The 22,449-nt window shown below is 36.1% G+C and overlaps 1 long non-coding RNA gene across 1 annotated transcript; it reads right to left on the reverse strand.

Annotated features, from left to right (window-relative positions):
• Positions 1-17,539: 17,539 nt before the first annotated feature.
• LOC132314825 (uncharacterized) lies at positions 17,540-18,095 on the reverse strand. Its single transcript, XR_009483513.1, has 3 exons — positions 18,014-18,095; positions 17,743-17,859; positions 17,540-17,590 (listed from the first exon to the last, which is right to left on the reverse strand). It is a non-coding gene; the product is annotated as an uncharacterized LOC132314825 (long non-coding RNA).
• Between the last annotated feature and the right edge of the window lie 4,354 nt (positions 18,096-22,449).

The following is a 22,449-nucleotide window of genomic DNA, read 5'->3' on the forward strand; positions in this document are numbered from 1 at the left end:
GGGTTCCCTCTTTTCATTTTCGAGTTGATTTACATTATTTAGATGTTGACATGCTTAGATTAGAGCTACCATGTTTGATTCTTGCTATTTTTGAAACTTTGAAGCATATGTATTTATATATAGATATACATATATATGTATATGTATATATATATATATGTATATTTGTATATATTTTGTTCCGATTTTGATTTCGGGGGTCACGTGCTGACTTAAGTGACCAATATTGACTTGTTGAGGTGTATTGGGGCCTACGAGCTTACTCGGGTGCCCTCCGTGTTGTCCACGTCACAGATCTGTGACTGTTCGTGTTTCTACATAAGTTCAATCGATCACAGTAATTCTCTAATCGATCAAAGCGCGATTGATCTTATCCATGTCCTGATCAATCCAACTTGGATCGATCTTATCTTTTTCATGATCGATCGAACCTCACTATTTTGCATACCATCTTTTGTGTTTCATGTTATCCAATTTATACCCAATGCCTGTGTTTTCCACATTGGTTGCATTCCATTCTATCATCTTTAGCATGTTTCACTTAGTCATTGTCTATCCTTAGCTGTATTAATAATTGCATAGATTCATGTAATCTCTTCTGAGCTGTCTATCCTGACCTGACAAACATGTTTCTATCTGTGTGCTTTCAATTCTATATTGTATACTGACTACAATTGCAATATTTTTCTATTTTGTAAACTATGGCTCAGGTCCAGACCGTTGCCCGACGGATATATGAGCGTCGAGTACGATCGCGAGTAGAGGAGCTTGAGGAGCCAGCTCCAGCTCAGTCTGAGCGCTCCTCCTCTTCTGCTTCTGCATCTTCAACTTCTTCATCAACTGAGGGGTCTAAGCAGACACTGCCTCCCTCACCTAATCCACCATCAGCACTGCCCGGCATAGCCCGTGATCGAGTTGAGCACAGATACTCACGCTTTACAGTGGCGTATGAGTCCATCTTTGATACTACTTTCTTCTCCAAGTCGATTTTGACCAAGGCAGTCTATGATGATATTTCTCGCCGTGGCATTTCAGCTATTTTAGCCCCGGTGGCCAATCCGGTTTACCCGCGGCTCGTCCGGTTGTTCTACCAGAACCTCCAGCCGACACCGAGTAACCTGGCTGAGTTGCAGACCACCATTGACGACCATCCCATCCGAGTTACAGTTGGGACATTGGCCATATCTTTTCAATGCCTACACGTCTGCCCTCTCGACCTTGATTATCCTATTCTCAGGAGGCCATCTAACGCAGACATGGCCATAGCTCTGACTGGCCCTACTAGTGCCGATGAGACATTTGCCACCAGGACTTACTTGCCGGATGATTTATGGTTCTTTGATTCGGTGGTATACCAAAATGTATTTATAGCGGGCCATAAGATTCAGCACTGTTCAGATTTTCTTACTGCCCTCTATGCCTTTTATACAGGTCATTGGTTTTCTATTCCTGCACTCTACTAGAGTGTCATGATGAGACTGTACACGAGTTACATTAGCAAGGCTAGGCCCAGGTGAGCCACATTCCTCCCCTTTGCACATTTGATTACTCAGATCCTGAGAGACCAGCACTATCCTTTCCATTCACAGGAGCATTCAAAGTCAGGGGCTTGTCACTATGGCAAGAAGGACTGGAACAAGAGCTACAATGCTCATATTATGAGTCTAGAGAATGAAGCCATCTTAGCCGCTGAGGAGGCAGAGATATCAGCAGTAACAGTAGCAACAGATGATCCAACAGACCCACCGTCGACTGTGGATGCGCATATAGACAAAGACCTAGAGCAGCAGCCTCCAGAGGAGTCACCACATCATTCCCCGGTGCAGTCACCATTACATTCTTAGGAGCAAAGTCAGGGTGAGCCTTAGTTTCATGATCCAGTCATCCCAGACGCTCCAGTTCAGACACCAGCCTAGGAGAATGTATCCAGACCTTGGAGGATGCGGTAATCTCACTCCAAGTAGATATGGCCTCCCTTAGCATAGACGTGACTACTCTCCGTGCAGACATCCTGACTGCGTTGCAGGGCATTTCCAGAGACATCCGGGGATCACGCGTCGTAGACCGACCTCCTCTACTTGATCTCTACCTATTACCCCTCATTTTATATATCTGTGATACTTGACTGTTTTTTTGATACTGTGATTATATTTTTGTGGCCAGTCTGTTGGCCCGATATTGTGTTGTACCTTACACTGCTTTTATTTTATCTATCATATGCATGCTATTTGTGGATGTCAAATTATTAAATTGATATATCTATCTATAATTGACTTCACTATCAGGTACATTCTAGTGACTTCAGTAAGAGAGCGCTGTCCAAATTTTTCAGGACCATCCTTATTCCTCTCTCCTTAATTCATTTATTATCCCTTTTACACTTGCATATCCACTGTGCACTGTTATTATCCCCTTTGTTATCTGATGAAATTTTATTCCAGTGTCATCTTTTTAGGACCACAGTAAATCCCAAGTTTTAGGGGGGGGGGGGGGTGGTTATATCACCCACTTTGGATACTTGTGTCCCGGCCACTCTTTGCCATAGCTGCATTCGTATACTCTTTCCTCTTTATGTTGTTCTTTTTGCATATTGAGGACACTGTGCCATTTAAGTTTGGGGGTAATGTGTATCCTTTACAGTGTTTATTTTCAATTCAACATTTTGAGCATGACTTAAGTTGAACATGACTTGTATATTTGAGGGATTTTCTATGATTGGTCCATGACTAGCTATGATTATGATCGTTTGAGGGCTATATTGCTTAAAATTTAAAAATTGCTTGACTTGAGAGTTCAATACTCCTTGTATGCCTTGTGGATGCCATTTAGGAGTAAATTTTTCGAAAGATTGATATCTTGCTTGCATTTGTGGTCCACATCATCTTGATTTTGTGATTGTTTTGAGATTCACACTAGGATTTTACACTAGCACAGGCGCACACTAGCATTCATTTGTGGGGTACATGCTTTGTTGATTTTTGAATTAGTTATATCCCAATTGAGCTAGTAGTGCATTGAAAACTTTCATTCTTGATAAAGGTGGATAACAAACCCTTTTCATTAAGTAGCCAGGATTCTAGCCTCATCAAGTATTGAATTTCTTGTGCCGAAAGGTGGTGGGCCCAAACTCTAGGTTAATAATTGAACTTAAAAAAAAATTAAAAATAAATAAAAATAAAAAAGTGAGGACTTCTCCAAAAGGTGAGAAGTGGGAAATGATTAGATGGAGGTTGTTTTGATTTGTAGTCTAGTTGATTTTAGCTTGTAAGTCCTTAGGGGTATTTTAACACCTAATGCCCTAAAGCCATCTGGTTTGGGAGTCATTGATGAGTACTGAAAAGTGCGTATTTAAACCCCTTAAGCTTAGGCATTCTAGTACCTTTATCTAACTTACTTTACCATTTTAGATTGATTTCGTATTATTTCCATTTTCAGGCACTTATCCTGAAAATAAGCTAACTCAGCTAAATAAGAGCTTAATTGAAATAATTCGGGAATTGAACAAAGAAAGGAGCAAAGTGGAGGAAGAAAGAAGCAAAATGAAGCAAAGCAGCAAGTTGGATCAATCCAAGTTTAAGGTTCGATCGATCGAACATTGATCGATCTCAGCACTTCAAGATAGATCAAAGCCTTAACCCAAAGCACTTAAGTCCAAAATATCAATCGATCCAACATCATTTTTCGATCGATCGAACACCTTTGTCCTTATCCAAATGATTGATCATATCCATGGCTGTACCACCCACCAACCACTTTTGTCTTTTTCCCATAAATATCTCCCATAAATATCTCGAATTTGTCTTTTTCCAAAAAGCTCAGCCAGTTGGATCGATCCAGCCTAAGTTCGATCGATCGAACTTCCTCCAGTGTGAAAAAGTTAAAATTTCAGCTCATTGAAAGTTATCTTTTATCCAATCATTGGAGAATATTGTGTGCACGACCCCAGCTCATTTTGGGTGTCATTTTGAACTACCTATATAAGGATAAGGATTGCTTTTTCATTGGGAGCCAACATTATTTTTGATATCATCTTTTGGAGAGGAAGTTTTAGAGGATGAGGAGGCTAGAGACACCATTGGAGATCTTCATCAACAAGGAGCAAACCTCTTCCATGGAGTTAGCCCTTGAGGGTTGGAGTATCATCACCATGAGTGGCTAGACATCCTCTTGGGGCTAGAGTTAGCCCCAAGCATGCTTTCTGTATCTTAATCTTGTGTATTATTGAGGGATTAGTGTTGTAATTGATGTTTTGACACTTTGATATATATAGATCTTGTTTATTCAATGATTTATGTGGCTTAATGCTTCCAATTGGTCATTTCATTCTATCCATATGTCTATGTATGTTAGAATAGATGTTCATGCATTTATCTCTAGATTTTGTGTTATTGATGCATGTCTATGTATATTGATACTATAGATTTAGAGATTGTCAAAACATTGTACTTAAAAGAATGCTTTTGTGATTCTCTTGATGATTCATGCTTACCTCTTGATGGATTGTGCCTCTCCCCTAGTTTATTTTCATGCTAGTAGTGTAGATGTAGTGTAGTGTTAAATGGGAGGATAATCTATGCTTGTTGTTTGATGATCCTAGCTTGTGAATGCAATTAGCGTCTGTTTCTATCCTTGTGTTGTATTTGGATTGTGAGCTTAATGAAAGGATTAATAACTTGTTTTGATTTATTGTGCCTTTCACATGTTGTTTAGACAATATATGCTCCATAACTTAGATATATTGTGCCTTTCACATGATGTTTAGACAATACATACTTAACTAGTCATCCTTGCTTATTGAATCAACCAAATACACACACACACCACTATTGCAACCCACTATTTGCCCTCATTAATCATTTGTCAATGATATAGAAATGCATTGCTTGGTGGTGATCTCTAAACCCCAAGACTCTTCTCTCTCTTACTTACTCTTAATTGCACTCTTTTACTATTACTTAGTTTAATTTAGTTGCTCTTTAATTAACCAACCAACCAATTGTTTGATCAGTCGACCTACTAGCCCTAATAGCGATTCCATAATCAACTCCGACATTGGTCAATCCCCATAATCCCTTGGGATGATCCCTACTCGCTTTAGCTATATTTTTTGTGAAGGTAGTAGTGGCTTTATAAATGTAACTCTTAGCCCTCGCCTTAATGCATACTCTCAAATGTATGGTGCGGCGATACACCCATCAGTTTTTGGCGCCGTTGCTGGGAATTAGTTGATTAGATTTGGCAACGTCGGATTTGTGGAATTGATTAGGATTAGTACTCTTTTGATTGTGTTTTTACTTTATTTTTATTTTTCTTTTTGGTTACTTATTATGTTGTTCTTACTTCACTAGGTGCATTGTTGGAGAGGAAGAAGCAAAGGAGCCATTGAGCATTCAATTCAAGCAAGCAAAGAAAAGAAAAATGCTAAAAACTTTTTAAAAAAAAATTTGCTAAGCTAAGCTTTAAAATTTGGAGTTGAAGTGCTAAAAAAATTTGCTAAGCTAAGCTTTAAAATTTGGAGTTGAAGTGCTAAAGGACCTTTGTGAGACTTTCTTTACTCAATTCCTTAGTTAAATCGTCAGCCCGCGTGGAGGCTATTTTATTGTTCTTTGCATCATCTTTGTTAAAGCATAGGAATATGGGTTAAGTGTTTATGGAGGGAGTTTCATTGCATTATTGTAGAGGCATAGTGTTTGTCATTCTTTGTGTTTGTTGTGTTTTGTATTGTGCATGCATGGGCGTCGTTCATTAAGACCAACTCTTGCCTCTCTTGATTTGCATCTTGAATCTATCGTTAGAAATCATAGGGGAAGAGGAAATTCGAATAGAGCCAATCTTTCAATGGATGACCATATTGAGGACATTGGTCACATAGACCAACAAGGTATCCTTTATCCCAATGTGCACAATGAAAACATGCAAGTACCATTAGGCATGCAAAGGCCATTCATCCAACCACCACAACAACAAGGCCAAGTTTCGTACGGAATGCCAAAGCCAATGTATGCTCCACAACCTCCCGTCATTATTCAAGGAATTCATAACCAAGGTGTTCATGTTGTACCTCAAGTTGCTAACCCACCACTTGCTTTGAGAGACCATTATGTGCCAAATGAATATAATGCACCCACATGAATTCAATTGCCACCATTTCGAGCACACCATTATGAAATTAAAGCACAAACCATTCAAATGCTTCCTAACTTTCATGGACTTCCAAGTGAAGAACCCTATAAGCATTTGGATGAGTTTCTTGAAGTATGTTCCACCGTAAAATATACGGATATGCCGGAAGAAGTCTTAAGGCTTAAACTTTTTCCATTCACCCTTAAAGACAAGGCAAAATATTGGTTTAACAATCTTAGGCCTTTTTCAATCACTTATTAGGCAGATTTGCAACAAGAGTTTTTGAAGAAGTACTATCCAGTTTCTAAGACCAACGCTATGAGGACCTCAATTCGAGAATTTACACATGGGGATGGGGATACATTCCATGAGGCATGGGAACGCTTCAATGAATTGCTAAGGAAGTGCCCATACCATGACATGCCCAAATGGCAATTAGTTCAATATTTTTTGAGAGCTTATCGGATAATTATAAAGGCATGGTTGATGCTTCCATGGGTGGCTCATACATTGATAGGCATGAGGATGACGTGTGGTGTCTCTATGAAAGCATGAGTGAAAATTCTTTGCATAGAACACTATCATCCAAGAATGGTATAAATTCACAAGGTAGGAAGAGTGTTGGCTTACTTCAAGTTGAACATTCAAATGAAATAGCCGCCGAAATGAAGTCTTTGTCTCAAAGGTTTGATCAATTTTTGATTAACCAAAACTCGGTGAACCAAGTAACTTCCTTCCCTAACCATTCTCATCGTGCATCAAATGAAACATGTATGACTTGTTCTAGTGTTCTTCATTCTACTTCTCATTGTCCTCATGGACAAATACAAAGTGAACCTAATGAACAAGTCAATGCGGCTTTTGTGAACCAAGGGAACAATCCTTATGGTACTCATTACAATCCAAGTTAGAGAAATCATCCGAACTTCTCATGGAAAAACCAAGGGGAAGGCTCAAACCCTCCCCAAGGCTGTTTTCAAGGGAAGTATATTCCACCTCCAATGCAAAACCAAGGATCCCAAGGTTATAGGCCATACCAATCACAAGGGAATCAATTCTCTAATTCTCATTTTCCCAACCAATCATATTCCTAAGGTAATTCTCGAAGTCCTGCTTTTGAAGAGAAAGTTTTAAATGCTTTGGGCACTGGCTAATACACAATTGCTTCATTCTCACTCTCAATCTATTGCAAAGCTAGAAACCCAAATAGGGCAAATAGCTAGCACTCTTAATGCCCCGCCTAAGCAACAATGTGTTGTGGAAACCCAATCCTCATCGGAGGGGTGTACCATAGAACATGTTAATGCGGTGACCACCTTGCGGAGTGGTAGAGTTGTGGACAATTAAGTAGAAATAACCAATGAAGAGAATGAACCGGTGCAACCATAAGTTGTCACCCGTCCCGTTTCACATTATATTCCTCCTTCATTGCATGTGCATGATCTTATAAATGAGAAAGCTGAAAAATGTGATTTGGAAAGCGATCTTGAAAATGATCCATTGAAGAAAGTCTTGAAAAATGATGTTGAGAAAATTTTGTTGAAAAGTGAATTGAAACCTAATTTGAAAACTTCTTGTGTTGAAAAGGCTTTAAAAGAAAATTCTCAAAATGTTTTCAAGCCAAGAGCTCCATTTCCGGACGCCTTGAAAGGGTCCATTTCAAAAGAAAAGCAAAAAGTCAAGACCAATGAGATTTTGGAAATGTTTAGGCAAGTAAAAGTTAATCTCCCACTTTTGGATGCAATCAAACAAATATCGGCTTATGCCAAGTTTTTAAAAGATCTTTGCACCCAAAAGCGAAAGAACAAAAGCCAAGCACCAAAAAAAGTGGTTTTGACCGAGCAAGTAAGCTCAATTTTGCAACATAACACTCTTCCAAAGTTTAAGGACCCCGGTTCACCCACTATATCATGCATCATTGGTGAACATATCATTAATCGGGCGCTTCTTGACTTAGGAGCAAGTGTTAACCTTCTTCCTTACTCGGTTTATGTCAAACTAGGCTTAGGTGAATTGAAACCGACGTCGGTAGTTTTGCAACTTGCCGACTGATCCATTAAAAAGCCTAGAGGTGTCATTGAAGATGTTTTGATTAAGATTGATAAATTCTTCTTTCCCGTTGATTTCGTTGTCATAGACACAGAACCGGTTTCTAATCCTAAAAGCCAAATACCTGTTATCCTTGGCTGTCCTTTCTTGGCAACCGCAAATACCAACATCAATTGTAGGACGGGGATAATGAAGATCTCTTTTGGCCACATGAAGGTGAAATTGAATATATTCAATCCAACACCCAATTCATTTGACAAGTATGAAGGAGAGGTCAATGTTGTGGAAAAATGTCATGAATTCAATAGTGAAGGAAATGAGTTTTTATGTGACTCAAGGGTTTCTAAAGCTTCATCTTCAACCTTGCATTCTAAAATTCTTGTTTCAAACTCTTGTTTTGAAAGGGCGTGGAAGCCCAAAGGTTGTAATTGCATAGACAAAGGATCAAAAACTTCTTTTGAGTTTGATCCAACAAGTTCTTCTAAGAACAATTTGTTGGGTAGGGCTCAAGATATTCATCACCCCAACAAGGAGGGGATGCATTATAAGATCTTTGATCCGGGCTAAAAGAGCCCAATGTCTTGCTAGAGACGTTAAAGACTAGCAAAAACATTCGTAGGGTGTCAAAACCCTATTTCTCTCCCTTTTTTATCTTTCATTTCATTTCTTGCGAAGTCTAGATACTTGTTTTTGGTTCATATGCATTTCAAGGAACTTTTGTGAGGATTGCATAAGCTTTTATGTCAAAATTGAGCATTTGGCAAAGTTCGATCAATCTCACATTGGAGTTCGATCGATCGAATTGTGGATTGCACTTAACACTTAGAAAAATTTTCGACCTACATCCACCTGCATCCAAAATCAGCTCTCTGTCCCATCGTTCGAACTCATTCTTAGATCGATCAAGAGACCTTCGATCGATCCAACTTCCAAGTTCGATCGATCTCAGGACTCAACACTTAGAAAAATTTTGAGCCTGCAAAAACCTGCATATTTTTGCTCTCTGTCTGATCGTTCGAAACATTCCAAGATTGATCAAGAAGTTCTTTGATCGATCCAACTTTCCAGTTCGATCGATCTCATGTTCCAACACTTAGCCAAATTTTTGAACCAAAAACCTGCATATTTTTGTTCTCTGTATGATCGATCAAACTCTTGTTTCGATCGATCACAAATCTTCATTTCATTATTTTAACTTTAGTTTGACTTTTCAACTTTTCAAAAATCCAAAAATATTTTCATTTTATTGTATTTTCTCTCTCATTTTATTTTGTTTTAATTTTCAACAAGTTTTCAAAAATTCAAAAATATTTTAATTTACTTAGTTTTTAATTTTTTTTTAAATTTAAAAATAAATAAATAAATAAATAAAAAATATTTTCAAAGCAAATCAAAAATATTTTGTTTTACTTTATTTTCCTATTTTTAATTTTATTTTTACAAATTTTAAAAAAACCAAAAATCCAAAAATACTTTGAAAGGAGTTCATCAAAGTTCGATCGATCATAACTCATCTTCGATCAATCGAACTAATCAAGAAATGTTTTTAAAAAAAAAAGATCAAGGGGTCTTGAGATCGATCATTAGGATCAATCTCAACACATCAAACCCTAGCCTCTCATTCCCTTCTACTGCCCATCCTACCTCATCTTCTTGAGCTCCCACTATTTTCTATCTTATGATCCCTCTCTCCTTTTGATACTTTATTATTGTCACTATATTATTTTTACAGCTGGTCTGTCGGCTTTGATATTTTTGTTGTACCTGCACTTACTCTATTTTATATATCTATTTTTGCTATGGATGTCATCTGATTGTATTCTCATATCTGTATTTTTGACTCCATCAGGTGCATCACAGTGACTTCAGTGAGAGAGTACTACCTAATTTTCAGGACCACCCTTATATCTCTCTCATTTCATTTTCTGTTTATCCCATTTACACTTGCATGTTCACTGTGCACTGATTATCCCATTTTGTTATCTGATAAGTTTATCCAAGTGCTAATTTTCAGGACCACAGTTCATCCCAAGTTTTGGGGGGCCATGCCACCCACTTCAGATACTTCAGTCCCGATCATTCTTGCTTAGTTGCACTGGTATACTCTTTTCTTTATTCCCTTTGCACATTGAGGACATTGTGCAATTTAAGTTTGGGGGGAATGGTGCTCTATAGTGATAGTTTTAAATTCAAACTTTTAGCATGACTCGTGTATTTGAGGGACATTTCTATGATTGGTCCATAACTAACTATGATTTTGATCTTCTGAGGACTATATTGCTTAAAATTTAAAAATTGCTTGACTTGAGAGTCCAATACTGCTTGTATGCTTATGAATGCCATTTAGGAGTAAATTTTTCAAAAGATTGATATCTTGCTTGCACTTGTGGTCCACATCATCCTGATTTTGTGATTGTTTTGAGATTCACTCTAGTCTTCTACACTAGCACAGGCGCACACTATCATTTATTTGTGGGATACATGCTTTGTTGATTATTGAATTGGTTATATCCTAATTGAGCTAGTAGTGCATTGAAAGCTTTCATTCTTGATAAAGGTGGATAACAACCCATTTTCACTAAGTAGTCGGGATTCTAGCCTCATCAAACACTGAACTTCTCGCGCCGAAAGGTGGAGGGCCCAAACTCTAGGTTAATAATTGAACTAGTTTAAAAAATAAAATAAAATAATAATAATAATAATAATAAAAAACAAAAGCAAAAGTAATAAAAAGTGAGGACTTCTCCCAAATGGTGAGAAGTGGGAAATGATTAGATGGTTGTTGTCTTGATTTGTAGCCTAGTTAATTTGAGCTTGTAAGTCCGTAGAGGTGTTTGAACACCTAGTGCCCTAAAGCCGTCTGGTTTGGGAGTCATTAACCTAACGCTCGACCTCATGAATCGCTAGAAAGCTTAAGAGATCAACACATTGCACTATGCTTCCATCTTTCATCCTAAAAAAAATAAATAAATAAATAAAATAAAATAAAATAAAATCGAGCGAAAAGAATAAGCGCACCTAGAACAATAAAGCTTTAATAAAATGTCCACTTTTTGTCTTGATGATCGATACTAGATTTGTATGCTAGTTTGAGGGTAAGGATGTGATTTATTCCTTAGTTTGCTAAAATAGCAACACAATGCCGGTCCACTCAAAAGAATTCTAGAGTTGTTTTGATTTGCATGATCACTTTCTTGATGTGTGGAGGACCATACTTGCTTACCTGATATTGAAATTTTGAGAGATTGCTTGGAAAAGGTTGAAAATTTGCATACTTGAGGTAATTTTCTCCCAATGCTTGTTTGCAATATTGGTACCTCTTTTGAAAAGAATGAGCTTAATGTTTGCGGGTACCATTTCTGGAAACCCTCACGAGACTTCACTCGTCCACTAGGGGTAACCTAGGGGTTTAAAAGGCTTGTTGCATGTGCTAAGTACAATCGTGTTCCCTACGAAAGTGGCGTTATCCATTTATTGCTTTCTAGTTATAGTTGTATAGTTATTCATTTCATTCATTTACTTTCTTGTTCATTGCTAGGGACTAGCAATATTTAAGTTTGGGGGTGTGATGAGCACTGAAAAGTGCGTATTTAAACCCCTTAAGTTTAGGCATTCTAGTACCTTTATCTATCTTATTTTACCGTTTTAGATTGATTTCGTATTATTTCCATTTTCAGGCACTTATCCCGAAAATAAGCTAACTCAGCCAAATAAGAGCTTAATTGAAGTAATTCTGGGATTGAACAAAGAAATGAGCAAAGTGGAAGAAGAAAGAAGCAAAATGAAGCAAAGCAGCAAGTTCGATCGATCCACGTCCAAGGTTTGATCGATCGAACATTGATCGATCTCAGCACTTCAAGATAGATCCAAGCCTTGACCCAAAGCACTTAAGTCCAAAAGTTCGATTGATCCAACATCATTCTTCGATCGATCGAACACCTTTGTCCTTATCCAAATGATTGATCCTATCCACGGCTATACCACCCACCAACCACTTTTGTCCTTTCCCCATAAATATCTCTCATAAATATCTCGGATTTGTCTTTTTCCAAAAAGCTCAGCCAGTTGGATCGATCCAGCCTAAGTTCGATCGATCTCACTTACTTTCGATCAATCTCACTTCCTTTTGATCGATCAAACTTCCACCAGTGCGAAAAAGTTAAAATTCTAGCTCATTGAAAGTTATCCTTTATCCAATCATTGGAGAATATTGTGTGCACGACCCCAGCTCATTTTGGGTGTCATTTTGACCTACCTATATAAGGATAAGGATTGATTTTTCATTAGGAGCCAACATTATTTTTGATATCATCTCTTGGAAAGGAAGTTTTAGAGGAGGAGGAGGCTAGAGACACCATTGGAGATCTTCATCAACAAAGAGCAAACCTCTTCCATGGAGTTAGCCCTTGAGGGTTGGAGTATCATCACCATGAGTGGCTAGACATCCTCTTGGGGCTATAGTTAGCCCCAAGTACGCTTTCTATATCTTAATCTTGTGTATTATTGAGGGATTAGTGTTGTAATTGATGTTTTGAGACTTTGATATATATAGATCTTGTTTATTCAATGATTTATGTGACTTAATGCTTCCAATTGGTCATTTCATTCTATACATATGTCTATGTATGCTAGAATAGATGTTCATGTGTTTAGCTCTAGATTTTGTGTTATTGATGCATGTCTATGTGTATTGATGTTATAGATTTAGAGATTGTCAAAACATTGTACTTAAAAGAATGCTTTTGTGATTCTCTTGATGGTTCATGCTTACCTCTTGATGGATTGTGCTTCTCCCCTAGTTTATTTTCATGCTAGTAGTGTAGATGTAGTGTAGTTGCAGTGTAGTGTTAAATGGGAGGACAATCTATGCTTGTTGTTTGATGATCCAAGCTTGTGAATGCAATTAGCATATGTCTCTATCCTTATGTTGTATTTGGATTGTGAGCTTGATGAAAGGATTAATAACTTGTTTTGATTTATTGTGTCTTTCACATGTTGTTTAGACAATATATGCTTCATAACTTAGATATATTGTGCCTTTCACATGATGTTTAGACAATACATGCTTAATTAGTCATCCTTGCTTATTGAATCAACCAAATACACACACACCACTATTGCAACCCACTATTTGCCCTCATTAATCATTTGTCAATGATATAGAAATGCATTGGTTGGTGGTGATCTCTAAACTCCAAGACTCTTCTCTCTCTTACTTACTCTTAATTGCACTCTTTTGCTATTACTTAGTTTAATTTAGTTGCTCTTTAATCAACCAACCAACCAATTGTTTGATCACTCGACCTACTAGCCCTAATAGCGATTCCACAATCAACTCCGACATTGCTCAATCCCCATAATCCCTTAGGACGATCCCTACTCACCCTAGCTATATTTTTTGTGAAGGTAATAGTGGCTTTATAAATGTAACTCTTGGCCCTCGCCTTAATGCACACTCTCAAACGTATGGTGCTTAGACACGTCCATCAGTCATTGACCTAACGCTCGACCTCATGGATCGCTAAAAAGCTTAATAGATTAACACATTGCACTATACTTCCATCTTTGATTCTTAGGGTAGCTAAAAAAAATAAAAAAAAAAAAAAAAAAAAAAATTGAGTGAGAAGAATAAGTGCACCTAAATGAATAAATCTTTAATAAAAGGTGCACTCTTTATCTTGATGATCGGTACTAGATTTGTGTGCTAGTTTAAGGGTAAAGATGTGATCATTTCTTTAGTTAGCTTAAATAGTAACATATTTGATGCCGGTCCACTTAAAAAGGATTATAGAGTTGTTTTGATTTGCATGATCATTGTCTTGATGTGATACTTGCTTGCTTGGTGTTGAAATTTTGGGAGATTGCTTAGAAATGGTTGAAAAACTACATACTTGAATTAGTTTTCTCCCAATGCTTGTTTGCAATATTGGTGCCTCTTTAGTGAGAATGAGCTTAATGTTTGTGGGTATCATTTCTGCAAATCCTCATGAGACTTCACTCGTCCACTAGGGGTAATGTAGGGGTTTAAAAGGCTTGTTGCATATGCTAAATGCAATCATGTTCCCTACGAAAGTGGCGTTATCTATTTATTGTTTTCTACCTCATAATTGTATAGTTGTTTATTTCATTCCTTTACTTCGTAGTTCATCGCTAGGAACTAGCAATATTTAAGTTTGGGGGTGTGATGAGCGCTGAAAAGTGCGTATTTAAACCCCTTAAGCTCGAGTATTCTAGGACCTTTATTTATCTTATTTTTTTATTTTAGACTAATTTCATGTTATTGCCCTTTCCAGGCACTTATCCCCAAAATAAGTCAATTTAGCCAAATTAAAGCATAAAAGAAGCAATCTCAAGCTAAATGGAAGAAAGGAGCAAAGTGGAAGCAAAATGGTGGAAAACAGCAAGTTTCGATTAATCGAACCCCCTCAAGTTCGAAAAAAAATAGAGTCCAACTCATTAAAAGATGGCTCGTGGTGCAATCATTGAAAGGGCCCTAGTGCACGAGACCTGACCATTGGGTGTGACACTTGAGCTACCTATATAAGGATTTTAAGCCATTTTTACATATATGATCTTAGAGATACACAATCTTGGAGAGAGAGGTTAGAGGAGTCTAGAGATTAGAGAGATACACACCATTTGGGAATTGTTCCATTCATTTAGGGTTTCCATCAAGAAGAAGAAGATCATTCCTACCATGGAGATGGCCCTTGAGGGTTGGATGACTACATCAATGAGTGACTAAACATCTTCTTGGGGCCAGAGTTAGCCCTAAGCATGCCTTCTAGATCTTGATGTTTTGTATTTTGGGGGGATTTGTATTGTAATTCATGTCTTGACATTTTATTTATATATGAATCTTGTTTCTACAACGATTTGTGCTGTTTAATACTTCCAATTGATCATTTCATCCTACTCATATGTCTATGTATGCTAAAATAGATGTTCATGTGTTTATCTCTAGGTTTTGTGTTATTGATGCATGTTTATGTGTGTTGATGTTATGAATCTAGAGATTGTCGGGTTATGGTGCTTTAATAGAATATTCTTGTGGTTTGTTTGATGGTTCATACTCATTTCTTGATGGATTGTGACTTTACCTTAGTTTAATTAGTTTAATTTTCATATCCCTAGTTTAGTTGTAGTGTAGTTGCCTTACTTTCTTAGATGGGAGGACAATCCATACTTGTTATTTGATGTTCCATGCTTATGAATGCAAGTAGTATAATTCTCTAACTTGTTAGTGTGTTTTGATTGTGAGCTTAAATGAAGGAATAATGACTTAATTTGATATATTGTGTTATTCATTAGGTTGTCTAGACAATGTATACTTAATTAGTTATCCATGCTTGTTGATTCAATCAATCACACATATTGGTCTTGCAACATATATTTCCCCTCATTCGTTACACATTGAGTGTCTAGAAAGGTGATGTTTAGTGGTGACCTCTAAGCCCAAGATCCTTCTCTCTCATTCTTTACCCTTTATTTACTTTAATTACTTTGTATTGAATTTGTTTAACATTATATTTTAATTAACCAATCAAAACATCTTTAATCACTCAACCTACTAATCCAATGTTGTTTCTATATCAATATTACTTCCTTACCCTTGGGACGATTCCTCCTTACTCTAACTATATTAGTAGTTAGAGGTAGTAGTAACACTTTACAAATTTAAACTTGATCACTATTTAAAACGTTTTAACTGGTTGTCCACGACACACCATTAATCTGATAATGTCAAACCAGGGCCGAGAGAGAGATGATATGACATGCAATGAATTCCTGGAACAAAAACATCACTAAATTCTAGTAAAAAATAAATAAATTAACAAAAGCGATGGATCTTACCAGCTCCTCGTGCAGGAGAAAATGAATCACGGAAAGCACGAACTGTAAATGCATTTATCAAAACTCTTTTCCATGTCAGCATTGTCGTTTCAAAAATCCATCAGTGACCATTTATATAGAAAGAACAAATCTTTTTTAGATATATAATTTTTATTTTTATTTTTATTTTTTTATATCATATTCTTTGTGGTTTGGCAAATGAGGGACAATTCATATCAAAATATATTTATCATACGATCAATGGATAATGAATGTTTGTTATGCTACCAAATAACAAAAAATTAGCATCTGAAACAGAAGTGTAGAGTAATTCAACATCAATGAATGGAAAAAATGCAAGCTAACAGCTACTAACCCCTTCATTAAGGTGAGCGGCGATATTCCCAAGTAGTATAGTGGTGTTCGTTCTAATTGCTGGTTCTTCATCAACCTGCATGACATACAGGTATGAAGAGAAAACTACAAAGCACAAACAATGAAAAACGAAAGAAATAGAAACTTTCTAAAATCAAGTGAGATGTACTATCTGAACCAAAAAACAAAAAAAAAAAAGAAGTAACTTTACATTGAAAGAAAAAGTCAGTAAGTGAAAAATTAAAACTAATTCTAACATAGTTATATTAACAAATGAAACAATGCCATACCTGAAGCTTTGAAAGATACTTCAACAACAAAGATCCTGCCATAGTGCGTTGAGAGAGCTGAAATTAAGTCGAACAAAAACTTTTAAAATAAAATTAAAAATCGAAACAAAAAAAATAAATATGTTCTAGTAAAATAAAGCAAAACAAAGAATCTTTTAACCAGTACATAATGAACAATAGAGACAATCCCGTGAACAATTCATGCAATCAAGATAAAAAAATATAAGACTGTTGATTATATCAATGCATATATTAAGAGGAAAAAATACCAGTAGAAAGGTCAACTACAGTGTCAGCAATACTCTTTCAATTTTTTTTAAAAATTGTTATCAAATACAGAACGTGTCTCAACAGAGCCTTAAATATTAGCATAGGTGAGCTACGAAATCCTATTTCACCATTTGGCTTCAGGTAAGGCCATAGCCACTGCTAAACTATAGGTTGTTACATCTTCTATTGCCTCCTCAACCTATGCTCTTTCTGGTATTTCTCTAGGTTAGAAATACGAGGCATGTGTTGGCAATGTCCTACTCAAAATTCTGGTATGTGTCAAAATGTCATAAGTATACGAGTAACCATTGAAGACAATGCGGAATAGGTAGAAGAAGAACATGGCTAGAAATCTGCATCCTCAATTACATATCTAGGGCACAGGTAATTTAACCTTGGAAAGACCTTGAATGACCAGCTTGATCTTGCAGAGGCCCAAAGTTTTGTTTCAAATGTCCTTTTGAAAAATGGTTTTTCAAAAATAAAGGATTTCAACATATTTTAAAACTATACTACTGAAAAACAGAGAGCATTGATTGCTACCAAAAGAATAAGTGCACCCTAGGAGCTAGAATAAGCATGAACTTGAGCGTCAATTTCCGAAGAAAAGCAGAAGTATCAGAGAACCCTGTAGCAACATGAGGGTAAACCTAGCAGAAAACAAGATCATACATGTTAGAATGTCCAAAGTCAATCATAAACATGTAGAATGTTATTAACTATCATGCCCAAAACAGGAATAGATTGGAACTTCCTCAATCTTAAGAAAGACAGCATAATCATTTAATCACGGACTGCATACTTGCTCATCAACAATTTGGGCTGACAGTGACTCTCCAAGTTGATCAGCATGCTACAGGAGACCAACTCGAATAGCCCGGTCATTTGAGGCAAAAAGTTTAACAACTGTTGGTAGTATCTACAAATGAAAGCAAGGGATTTTGCATTGATCAAGTTAAAGTAAAATAGTAATCATAAAAACATCCAGGAACCCAAAGAGGAGTAGAATGATTGGAATCAATTAGAAATGGAAACATAAAACAAGAAGGCCACCATGTGAATACTTAAAAGACCTTGGCGCTAAATTCTTCAGGTGGGAGCCAAGAACCCATCTTCAAAAGTGCAGTTAATGCGGGGGCAGCAGCAGAACCAAATTCTAAGGCGGAAGCTAATAAAGAAGTAACTGCATAGACCAGAAGATAAACATAGTGAATTTGCCAAAAATTGAAATTGAACGTTTTGCACAAGAAATTTAAGAAGCACCTTTTCAGCACAATTTGCCTCGGAAGCTGCTCTGCTAGACTGGGGAACTTCCGGAAGAATTTCCTTCTCAACGCTGTCCTTCAAGTTAAGAATTTCCATAAAATGTATAGTATCCACCAACTTATTTTGGAAATATTCTGCCAATCCATACTTGGGATATTTTAGTACAAACACAAGCAAAATTATGGGAGAGAAAAGGTAATTGTTGGAAAAAACGAACCTGTGGTATATAGATAAAAAAAAATTGAAAATCACAAAAATAAAAATATAAATAAAAAAATCCACAAATAGCAAGAGGAAAATGAGCATATAAATTCATATGCTGCACTCAGTTAGACAATTTAAGTTATTAATGCAGTTAATTTATAACATAAAATATATGTAATATATGTAAAGAGAAAAATTAAACGAGTAGAACACGCGGCCATTATGTGGTTCAGCAACTAGGGCCAACATCCACGACACGAAGAGCCCAAAGGGCTACATGTCGTTCATTATAATCTCTCTTTTCATACACAATGCAATGGTGGAAGCTCCTCTACATAGGAGAAGAAATTAAGAGAATGGAAAGAGATAGAAAATAGGAAACAAGGAGGATTTTCCCCCCGTGATTCCTCTAGCAACAGTAAATCGTCAATAATAGTAAACAACATAAATTACTCGAGGATTTTTCTGCTACTAATTCCTCCATTACATATTCAATAGATGTTATTGTTGTTGGAAAATGTGCAAGTTTTAAAAACTTTTCGAGGGATTTAAATTCATAGATCTTGATTCATTACATAGAGACAAGTTTTATGCAAAAATAAAATATGATGTATCATTCAATTAATGGATTGAATACTTACATCAAAGGTCTGAATAAACCTTTAAAACTTTCCTCTAAAGTGAATGTTCTCACTTATTGTAAATCCCTTAGCAAGATGCCTTCTCCTTGGATTTCCATCTTCTTGGTAATTATTTTGCCTTTAGGAATCACTCGTAAGCCTCCATGAATTACCTTAGAAAACTAGACTTGTGGGAGCCTCCATTAGATGAGAACATAAACCCTAATTTTCTAGAGAGAGAAAATTTATTCCTTTTTCATTCTCATAAAAATCACCTCCTAAAATATACATAGACCATGTATATTTATAGGTAACATAAAAATAAAGAAAAGGAAACAACAAATCATTCTCAATCTCTAATTCACATGTCTCAAATCTAATATGATTCCAATATTAAGTTGGGCTATGAGTGAGAATCCATTGGGCCTATTATTTTATTGGCTACAATGAATTAATAATTGGCCTGGTCCATGGACCCAATTCAATTAATTCATAAATTAATTTCTACTCCACTAAAAGAAATTAATTGAACTCCAATTAAATAATAAACTCTAAGTCAATATTGCACTTTGACCCCTCTATGTATAATTTGTTATCGGATAAATAAAGCCATCAATCCGACTACTTAATTAATATATTTATTTTGGTACCATTGATTATTTCTGGCTTGATCACAATAAAAACATTTGTTTGACAAAAATAATAATTTAAATAAATATATATATAATAAATCATTTTGTCTAAAAACATACGAAAGCCTTCGAATTTACTTTGTGATCAACCATAATCAATACAAAATAAATACAAGTAGCAATGATGCAAATATTGAAAATATAACCCTCTAACTATTAATCACATAACTACCCAAAGTGTCGGTCTAAGGATCCCGAAGAATCCGCCTATCAAATCAAAGTAATTATTAATTAATAAAAGAGTTTATAATTTTTTCATGCTTAAGAGTTAAATGCCATGACGATGATAGGGAGCAATTGCATACGACGGCTCTTGCAATATATCTCAACTTAATGCGGATCCAATTCAAGTCTTAATTAATTATGAGTCCATCCATAATTACCGACTATGAACAATTTATAATTAATATTTATATATTATGCATTGATTGCCATCACATATATATATATTAATATTTCTCGTAATCATAGGGACACTATCAATTTCATAGTGAATCGAAACATAATACATTGAATTCACCAATTATATAAATCATAAATATTTCAGATATGTCAGGAACATATGTCACTATAATCCAAATAGGAATTTGCTATGCCAGGTCATATAAATCCCAACAGCTCCCACTTGCCCTCATAGCCAATTCAAATTGCACCTAACTCCAATGTTATCCAGATGATGATCAAAATTATTGATCAATGACACCTTTGATAATAAATCAACAAAGTTGTGTTCCAATGCAATGTTCTAACTACAAGTACATTTTCTTGCCGGACAATATCATGTAGAACATGATACTTCCTCTCAATGTATCTTGTTCCTTTATAGAACCTTGGGTCATTGGTTTAGACTACTTCTGCACTATTGTCACAATATAGCTCAATAGGCAGGCTAGTATACTCCACAACCTCTAAATCAGTGAGATCAAACCAATAGGCTTCCTTTGCCACCTTAATGCTGCAATATATTCCACTTGTAGGTTTGAGTCAGCAGTTGAAATCTGCTTAACAATCTACCAACTGATTTCCCTTCCATTAAGTGAACATACACTAAGTCATGAACCTCATAGTATCTACTTCTGATTGAAAATCAGAACTAGCATACCTGACTAGGACCATATCATCACATCCATATATGAGTATGATATTATTAGTTCTTCTTAGGTACTTAATGATATTTTTCACAACAGACCAGTTATCAAGTCCAGGATTGGACTGATACCATCTGACTATCCCTACAATGTAGCGGATGTCCTGTTCGGTATAGACCATGGCATATATGAGACTCCCATATGCCAAAGCATATAGTTCTAGTCTCATTTGCTCAATCTCTTTAGCTAGTCTTAGAAAACTACTTACTAGAGAGAGCAATCCATATCAATTAAGCAAGAACTCATTTTTTGAGTTATGCATACCAAACCTGGTCAAAACTTTATCGATGTAGGATTATTAAGATAAGCCTATTTTCCTTTTAACCTGATCTTGCAAAAGCTTGATCCTAGGAATATAACTTACATATTGAGAATCCTTCATTTAGAAGTAATTGAACAACTACCTTTTATTGATGACAAAACTTCCACGTCATTATAAATGAGTAGGATGTCATCAATATATATAGAATCAGAAAAACAATGACGTTCCCTTGTACACTCATGATTTATGCACTAAGAAATCTTCTGGTATCTTTTTGTAGATTAATTTGCCTTCCATAGGTATCACCCTACTAGAAAGTTCTACAAGATCTCAAAATTTATTAGAATACATAGATTCCAACTCTGATTTCATAGTAATTCGCCAAAATGATCTGTATCCATATCGGTTCACGCTTTTGTGTAGCTTACTGGGTCCAACTCATGTTTAACAGGGATGTCCATAACGGTCTCACCTAAAAACATGATTATGTCGGATTGGATAATTATCCTCCCACTACATCAATGTACCGATGAAGGAATCTGTGTACTAGATGATGCTGACGCATCAATAGGGAATTCATCTATAATTCTAAATCTCTATACTAAGTGTGTTCATATGTGGTACATCTGGTACTCTTACCATATTCTCTAACACTATGCTACTAGGTATGTGATTCATAATATGATTCTCCTATAGATAAACAGTGAGTGTAAACAATCAACTTTTATCATTGAGATCATAAAATAATCCGTCCTAGTGACATTTTAGAGTAACTATCAAATCTATCATGCGTATGATCTGTTTCCAACTTACTTGTCCATATCAAGCGCACATGTGCAAGACTACCCCATATGCGCATGTGATTCAAACTAAGATTTAGTCAAAAACACAGCTCAACGGTATCCTTGAGACAAACTAAGATGGAATGCAGTTCATAATACGCATCAATATCATTAATGCTAAACTCTTAAATAAAAGAGATAATGTGGCATAACTGATCATAGATCTAACCATGTTAAGTGGAATTCTGTTATTCCTATTTGACACCTAAATGCATTTAGCGTCAATTGCGGAAAACTGGTACACAACACCCTCATTGACCATATAGTCTTTGCACTATCCGAAGAAATACTCATATCCTCGATCAGATCGAAGTGTCTTGATAAGTTTACCTAATATGTGCTCCACATCAGTCTTGACCTTCTCAGAATATACCAAGAGTTTAAGACTTGTGTTGCATCAGATAAACTTATCCAAAACGTGAGTAATCTTGCTTGGATGTTCATAAGACCACACGTGTCAGTGTGTACCGACTCC

The sequence above is a fragment of the Cornus florida genome, unplaced genomic scaffold (assembly GCF_030987335.1).
Source record: "Cornus florida cultivar Cherokee Brave unplaced genomic scaffold, ASM3098733v1 CherokeeBrave_3.0.0_Hap2_Chr06, whole genome shotgun sequence".
Classification (NCBI taxonomy): Eukaryota; Viridiplantae; Streptophyta; class Magnoliopsida; order Cornales; family Cornaceae; genus Cornus; species Cornus florida.